The 9260-nt window shown below is 39.3% G+C and overlaps 1 long non-coding RNA gene across 1 annotated transcript; it reads right to left on the bottom strand.

Moving 5' to 3' along the window:
- Positions 1 to 405: 405 nt before the first annotated feature.
- On the bottom strand, positions 406 to 8267 carry LOC145667990 (uncharacterized). Its single transcript, XR_014127932.1, has 3 exons — positions 8093 to 8267; positions 4978 to 5115; positions 406 to 447 (listed from the first exon to the last, which is right to left on the bottom strand). It is a non-coding gene; the product is annotated as an uncharacterized LOC145667990 (long non-coding RNA).
- Positions 8268 to 9260: the final 993 nt, after the last annotated feature.

Below are 9260 nucleotides of genomic sequence, written 5' to 3'. Positions count from 1 at the left end.
CATGAAGCGTTAGGCGAAATTAAAAACAAGATCCCAATGGGATCCACGGTGTTCGTTTATGGCGAGCCGACGGCAGCCGCCTTAAGAGAAGCATGCCAGGAATGGTTTATCCTGGACCTTAAACCTTTGATTAATGTTTCCTTAGACCAGTTGCCTGACCCCATAGTACCCTGGCCCCTTTCAGAGCACTTACAAAATCATTTTGAATGTGGAATCCAACAAGTACTAAAATTACACAGCTGGTACTCGAAAAAAATAGAATCACCCTCCTGGGCGGATCCATTTTGTATGTTAGAGGACCTAATTTCCGAAGGAGAAGGAGAGCGGTAAAGCCATAACAAAGATTAATACTTGTGATGAACCATAAGATCCTTCCACCTTACACTTCATATGTACCGCCTTCCTCTTCGATAAATTGTGGATGATAACGGCTCCTAGATCCCCGATCTGGAAAGAGATAAGAGAGAGGATTACTCATTTAAAAATAAATAAATAAATAAATAAATAGGTAACTAAACAAATTAAGGCATGACATAATAGTAATAAGACTATTAGTAGCTAAGTCTAATAGAAACAGACAACTATCCCCTATAAGTCACAATTCATTTACGATGACCATATAATTATCGTTTTATCTTTCGTAGAGAGGTCAGACAGTAGAAGGTCAGTCTCAGGACAAGGTTGTAAGTTAAAACTTTTATCACTTAGCTGTACGCCCCATGCCGCTCTTCACTCGCATCTCTCAGCGGAAATATTTTGCAAAATCCTTTGTGGCTCAAATTCTATCTTGCATAAATCGACAACTGCCCCCGGACTTGGTATATGTCCATTTATCCGTAGATTTCCTGGAAGCCCTAGAAGTTATCTGCCTTAGCCTAATATACCGACAATTGTCCCCCAAAGCCCTTGCGGATACGGTGAATAATTTAACGGATCAAACAATAGCCTATCTTAGGTATGTCCAGCATCGCTCGATGGATACAGGAACACTGTTCTTGTTGTCTCTCTCCGGAAACGGATATTCCTACGAATTCCAATTCTGGAGATCGACGCTGCCATATCACCACTAATAGAGGTAGTGTCATTCCCCTACGAGTGTGGACGTACATAACATTGTGGGAAAGAAAACTCTGGGATAAGCTATTTGCATTCATTCCCTCCCGACAAGCTTCCAAGATACTTCCACCCTTTTTTCGATACTATCTGCGACGCTATCTTGCATTTCGATATTGTCAGATAGGAAACCTTATCCTTTTCAAGGGATGGTTGAAACTTTTTGGTTTAAAAACCACGCGTTGGATGAGAAGTGTGTACGCTACGTACGGGTTCGCATTTCGCATATTCCTGGTAATGGGAACAAGTGATGCAACCCTCCAACTGCGAGTTGCCTCCCGACCCGTCACATGGAATGAGGTTTTGGAAGAGGAATACATTTCTTTTTAACCGGTACCTTAAGGCAAAGAACCCCTAAATATATAAAACCCACGGTCAGACTATACGTGATTACTCTACCTCATTAATATTAAACATATCCCTGTTGATTTGACACAATAGTTGATGGTCCAATGCAAATAAATAAATAAGGCATTATTATCATACCGTCGTAAGCCGGGTTTCTCGGCGATATGTTATCCTATATAATTGTTTCTGTTTATTGTTTCTTTCAGAAAAATGTTAATTCGTCATTATCTTTTTGTTATATTGGGAATTGGAAGTTCTTGTCTTCCATTATCCAACCAGGAAAGCGTTCTTCCTGTACTTGCGAATGCAGGAGTGTTTTGGGAACTACTAACTTCTCAGGTACCCTATCATAAGTTAGCTATATTGGCTTATACCATACCCATATACAATCTACCTCAGTTGCATGATGAATTCAAAACTCTTCAGCAAGCGTTCACTTCCGGTTATTGCGATCAGACTAGAGAGGCGTCTGAACATTCATGTACATTGTTGCAATCAATTGTAGAAATCCAAAAGATCACTGACTTACAATTGCAGCAAGAATTTCTTGACCTCACAGCATTTCGAACAGATAAAACAAAACGTGGTTTAGATTTCATTGGTAGCTTTCTCTCTTGGTGTTGTAACACTGTGTCGAAAAGTACCTTCCAAAATTACGTTACCAACCAAAGAAAGATGGGTGAATTGTTGAATCAAATAGTAGATCAAATACATTCAGATCATCATAACATACTATTGACTCGAGACTCTACAAGAAATTTCTCTACCCAAGTGAACAATGCTGTACATTCAATACAGGATAAAGTGAAATCGCTTCAGAAGGCAGTAAATAGGGTAATCGAGCAAGTAGCTCGTAATCATGATACCGCATTGTCAGTGCAAGTTCTCACCCTAAGCAAGCTCCTTGCTACGCTCCAATACGAGCGCCAACATAAGGACATCCACACTGCTTGCATTGAGGGAAGTATGTCGTTAACAGCAGTTAACCCCAAACAATTAGCGCGTGATTTACAGGTTTTAGCGCTTCGACTTCAGAAACAAGGATATTCATTGGCTATACCACAATCGGAAATATTTCGCTACTATAATTTACGGACAACCACCTGCCATTTTGTAGGAAATAGTGTGACGTTGATTGCCAAAATTCCAATCACTCGTGGGGCTCACCCCATAAAATTATTCCGTTTGATTCCATTACCATTTCACTACCACAATCAAACGTGCAAGGTAATACATGAACCGGCCCTACTGGCTACTAATTCTGAATATGAAACTATTTTAACCGACTACGATATTATCACGTGTTTGAACAGACCTGATGGACTTTGTAAAATACCGGAAATAACACGTACATCTTTCCAAGCTCCGAATTGTATCTATCATTTGTGGCAAACATCTTCGGTCGCGGAAATCAATCAATTTTGTGCATTTACTTGTTATCCACACGTACAACCCATTATCACTCCCTTGAGTGAACACACCTATCTTATTACTAACCCTCCCCGTCAAATGACCATGATATGCCCAGACAAGAGTGAAAGTCTTAAACAGGATCCTTTTACTCCTGGGTCTCTCAAAGTTAGTCTGCACTGTAAATGTGCATTGGAAATTAATTCTCAATTACGAATTCCTCCCCGTTTCCCATGCCCCAAGGACTCCATCATGGATCCTGCCGTCAAGCGTTTACTACCCTTAACTTGGTTACCCTTAGAGACTCTTAAATTACCTAAAAATCTCTTAGGTGAATTGGAATTCACCGACCTTAATGCGACATTAAACCAAAATTGGTCAGTAAAGGTAACCTACTATGAGCCGCCATTACAATCTCATAGGCTAACCCCCATCGCACTTCCCCAAACAATTAAAGTATCAGATATCAGTGGCAGACCATATCTTACGATTTTGTTCGTATGGAACACTGTTCTTACCTTATGCATGATTTATATGACCCTTCGTTTAAAGAGCACTCTGTGGCCTCTTCTGCTTACTTACCCCCAGCCGGTGAAAGCTCAAGGCATTATTCATGAGATAACAGAACCACTACTTTATGCCGTTATTGGAATAACAATTTCGGGAATTATTCTATTTTGTTGTTATAAGACACTGTGTCTTCGAGTTTTTTCTGTTCTTCGAAACCCCCCTCCACCTACCTCCCAACCCCTAGAGGAACCCTCCTCGAGTCAAGACCGACGTCCCCCAGCCCCTCCTCGTAATACTAATTTATGACTAGCAACGATCACGGTACTATTGCTCGCTACTGGTGAGGCGCATGCTCTAGAACTTTCGACCCTTGCCCATTCTGGCGTGATTACAGACAGTGATCCGCACGTTATCCTTTATGATTCATCGTTACCACTAGTACTTGAATTTCTATACGAGTCGTTCGTACCGCCCGATGGACAAAACATTTGGGACAAACTACCTCCAAATAATCTAGAAGTACTCATGCAAGATCATAGTCAGCAAGGCTATGCCTTTGTCTTTGTCACGAAAATCCACGTTAAGCAAGCTTGGATTACTACTTCACAGCTTCAAACCTTTCTTGGTAACTTAAGACTAGCTCAACATGCATCCGTGATTCCATGGAAAACTTTACGAACTGTCCATAAAAATTCAAACGTGGGATCAATTGATTGCATCATGCTTAACGAATTCTGTCACCCCTACCTTACTTCCCCCTGATTTACTACTTAACTTGACGTATGAACTGGAACAACGGCTTAAGTCAACAGCGTATGAGTTAGCCATACCTCCCTCAGATATTTCGATTCTTTACTCGTATAGACTTAGTGAATGTATCATTGCGCCTACGCAAGTCATCATGGCTATTAAAATTCCGTTACGACAACGCGGAACTACTTTACAACTCCAACATTTGCGGATTATTCCTTTCCAAAGGGGTAAGGAAGTCTGTCATGTGGATCTGCCTATCCAACATATAGTAACCCGATGGCCGTCCAATAAACTCATGACCGTAGACTGTGATTTTTCAAAGGAAACCATTTGTTTAGCCCGTGAATTTCAACCGCACGAATTCTCCATAATACCCTGTCTCCTATCCCTTTTGCACTCAAATTCTTCGGCCATCCGAGACAATTGTCCTCTGAAATGCAAATCTCTCCCATCGGTTGATTTATTTCACCGGTTAAATTTCACTACTGTCACGATTCTTGCCCGACGTGGAATGTCGATTCATATTTCATGCCCAGAAACGGACATTCCAAATATGATGTCCCCAGATGATTATGGCAGTTTTTTGATAAATCTTGGTTGTCGATGCTCTGTGCGACTACAAGGGGTTGTACAACAATCTATTTATCCTTGCATTACTCATCACGTGGAAAAAGCACGTGTTGTAAAACTAATTCCTGTGCAATGGCTTCAAGACATACCCAGTGAGACCGTACCTTTCATTTGTCACCCATGTACCCTTCGTTCAGGGTTCCCATCTTCAGAACCTATATTAACAGACTATTCGACAATGTTTCTCATTAATATAGTATTTATGGTAATTACCTTGGTCATCGGACTGTTGTCTGTTATTTTTACTGGCATTACACTGCGTAGACGTGCTCTAGTACGAGCTCGCCGTCGCCCATACTGTCAGCAACAATCGCCGCCACGATACTTAAGTGTTACTGGATAAACCCAAACCTATAAAATAAATAACGCAATTAAACACTGCCCATTGGCATACCTTATATTTATATTATGCTAGGACGATAATTACAACAAGCTCAAAAAAGAAAAGGGGGCGCCTATCCCCCCATCTCAACATATCACTCTCTCTCTCCAGATCTCTTTCTTTTAGGAACACTATTATATCTTATTTTTTTTTATTGTCTCCTCCTCCTCTAGCCACCATGGAGCCTACACCCACACCATCTGCACCTGGCCCATCCATGGACGCTCTACGTGATGAAAATGTTCGATTATCAACTTTTACTGACTGGTCGGTATCTTTTATTTCGCCCGCTTCGTTAGCACGCGCTGGATTCTATTTCCTCTGCAAACCAGATAGAGTAGCTTGTATATTTTGTAATTTGCAGATTGGTCTTTTTGAACCAGGGGATGATCCGACTGAATTGCATCGTCAGTGTTCACCTTCTTGCCCGCTTTTACAAAATTTTCCTACAGGTAGAGACGAATGTGGCCCCTATCATTGGACGTATATGCCCAATTCCCGCCCAGAGCGTCTCTCATCCTCACAGGGGCAATCCCCTGCCGTCGCAGGCACTTCGGAAATCACAATAACTGGACCCAAATATCCACACTACACTCTCGAAGAAAAACGATTGGAGTCCTTTTCATTGTGGCCCCCGGCTCTAGCTCAAACTCCACAGGCATTAAGCCGAGCCGGTTTCTTTTATGCGAAAAAGGGAGACCAAACTATCTGCTTTTTCTGTGGTCAGGGCCTTCATCGGTGGGAACCCACCGATGACCCCTGGGTGGAACACGCGCGTTATGCGCCCCGCTGCGCTTTTCTCTTACTTCATAAGGGCCAAGATTTCGTCACTCGTCTGTTACAGCCGGCATCCCAAGATCAATCCCAACCTACCCCACAACCAGTAGTATTGCCAGATACTGAGATCCCGGTCGCCGCTAATGAGGTTGTTGAAAATTCCGACCACCCCACAGACAATCACACCCCCTCCCCTCAAATTCCCTGTGTAAAATTTGTCTACTTGAAGAAGTACAACTGGTATTCCGACCATGCAATCATGCCGCCACCTGTGTTGCTTGTGGACTGGCGGTTACACAATGCATTGCCTGTCGGGCACCAATTACATCAGTGATTCGTATTTACATCCCCTAACGGGTAGTTGACCCGCTTGTGATTGCTTTGTGCTTCATTGCTACATATTATTTTTCCTCAAATTTCTTTTGTATATACTCTTCCCAGCCATTAAGTGCTGTCAATATATTTGCTACCTGAATTTGCTTCCTTTTTATTACCTTATATATGTTGCCTGACATTTGTTCACCTCACCTACCAGGCTCCTCATATATATTGTGTAGTCTTAGTTTTATTATTCAGTATTGTTTCTTTTTATTCATTACACTTTTCAGCCTTTAAGGTTTATTGCGCTGAAGTTCTAGGTTTATTTTATTTTATTTTTTTTTTCTGAGGAGTCTGGGCGGGAAGGATTATATACATATAGATATGCATAACTAAAATATAACAAAAAATAATAAAAAAATAAAATAAAATAAAATAAAAGAAAATAAAATAAAACAAATATTGTACAATGATATCAGATATAATCCAGTAGTAACCAATTAAGTGGTACAATTAAGTGGTACAATAACTTTTAGATATTACTTTAGTTATTCTTTTATTTTTTATTCACATCGTAAGTTAGTTGGGTTTCTGCTTACTGAGGATTTTAACTTTGGATTTATTTTTTTTATTATAGTTAATTGTTCTTAGTGAATTCATTTGTGTTATATAGATATAGTTCATTTGGTGTGTTAATATAAACTAAGGACTTTCGAATTTTCGTATAACATAACGAAACTCTACTCAGAATAAACACCTAGACTTTCAAAATTGGTGGCCCCCTCCATAAGCGGCCCTGTTTGATCAATGGAAAACACCACAGTTGACACATGTTAAATCCAAGTCAAACATTCCATGAGAGTGATACACAAACTTTAGGACATAAATATACAAACGGGACAGTAATTATCCTTGTAAGGGAAATAACATGTCAATATAAACAAACAAACGTGTACTCTCTGAAACTTAAAAGTTAATCAAATATCATTGTGCTTTACAAATTGTTTTTTTTAAAAAAAAAAAAAAACTACAAAGGAAATCAACTCTTATCAGGTGACGGAAGTGCATCCGACTCAGGATGATGGTTGCGCGAAAAGTCAACAGCAAAGAATACACCAGCATTTATAACAAGCAAATAGATAAATAACGAATAAAATAGGAAAATGACGTCACGACGAAATGAATAACAATAATAAGGTTGCCTCATAAATCATCACGATTGGGATAAGCCATAGTCTCAGATAAACAATTGACTCTTAGCGATTCCTGGTTCGAGCCCCTAAGGGATCCCTTCTTTTGTCCTATATCGAAATTATCGCTCCTCACGAGCGCAAGTTGGTACTTGAATTGGTTATGTAAAAGTAGGCTAGAATCAAATACTTTCAATAGACATTTAGTGGATCACATATCCTCACTACCTACACTAGAGGTCCTGAGTTCGAGCCCCGACATATTCCAGTCAACATTAATATCGTTGTAAAAATGGTCTCAATTACCGGAGGTGATTGGCAGTTACGAAATTGTAGATCACGTTGAAAGGAAACAGATAAGTCGGAGATCGAGTCCCGACTCAAGCACCTTTTGCATGAGTGACAATCACGTAACCACGTTTGTTCTCCCTTAGGGATCCACTTACTAGAATCACAGATTATGCAAATCGCATTTTGTATAATCACTGTTACATTGTAACTTAGGTCACTCTCTTTCATTGTAGTTTTTCACTTAATTCAGTAATAATAACAATCAGTATGGGATACACCCAGGATATGAACCGAGATTTCATTGACGTGAAGAACTTGAAATGCATGTTTCAAAAATAACACATTAACAAGTCAAGGAGATAGTACTTACCCTGTAACAAGAAAACCTCCCCTTAGTGTCTTTGGAGACGTACGTCTTCTCTTCTCCTTCCTTTGTGTTTTCCGAGCAATAGATGGTATGTATACTCCAACAAGCTGAAAAATATGAACCACAAAGTTAAGATCTTATTTAAACTCGTTGATTATCATACTCAATAAAAACAATAATTAGCCTCATACTTAATATTTCAAAATTAAATAAGATAGCTCTCCTTCAAAACCCAGTCACGCCTTAACTACCAAGTTCGTCAAATTCGACTAATAAGTAGCTGGGACACTACACTCAACTTCAGGTTTCCACGTCCAGCCTATAATGCTATGTGTGTGTGGGAGAATTTTTTTTTTCGTTTCAGGTTTTTCCTTACAGAAGCCGAAGTAGCAGAACCGGCCCAGGTAAAAAGCAGTGGAAGGACCTACACCTTGGAAATAACTGAGTATTCGTTTTCCTTTTATACTTCTGTTAAAAGTTATAAGTTTTTAATCACTTGAGTATCAAGTTGCTTTAAAAAAAAAAAAAAAAAAAAAGGGGAAATTTGACATTATCCCTTATTATTCTTCCTAAGTTACTTACAAAAAAAAAAGGATGCAATATAATGGATAAATCACCATGTGCCCAAGATAAGACGGCCTCCTCTGAGGGACTCAGTTATCTTAATTAACCTTATAGAATTAAAAACCCTACAGTATTATTTTAAGAAACCTATAACGATTGAGACAACAAATTATTAGAGACTTAGCGAGACACTACAATTGTGAAAAAATAATATGCACGTTAACTGAGCATTTCTCAAGTGCTGGATTGCCCCATTGTGAGATACGTCTTGTCTTGAACACTATGAGTACTTAAGGTGTAATAAAGTGTAAAGCTAGAAAGGCAGTTCCATTATGAAATTTTGCATGTTTAAAGTTATATCAGTTCTCCTTGATTGTGTTTTAGTTCAATTAGTTGCCAGAACCTTTTATTAGTCTGCTTTAGATAAGTTACAAGTATTGTTTTTAGTTAAATTCATTAACAAAATTTTGATGATACTCTGGAACTAATTTTCTTAACTAGCATATTTGCAATGGTATAATTAGATTTATTTAAATCTTGTTGAATCTAAACTCTGAACATTAGTTCTGTGGGTTACGCAGTAACCTAGAATAAAATCTCACCATAA

This window comes from Thermobia domestica, chromosome 1 (assembly GCF_964235325.1).
Source record: "Thermobia domestica chromosome 1, izTheDome1.hap1.1, whole genome shotgun sequence".
Taxonomy (NCBI): domain Eukaryota; kingdom Metazoa; phylum Arthropoda; class Insecta; order Zygentoma; family Lepismatidae; genus Thermobia; species Thermobia domestica.
Note: the sequence above shows the minus strand (reverse complement) of the source record. Positions and strands in the feature narration are given on the sequence as shown.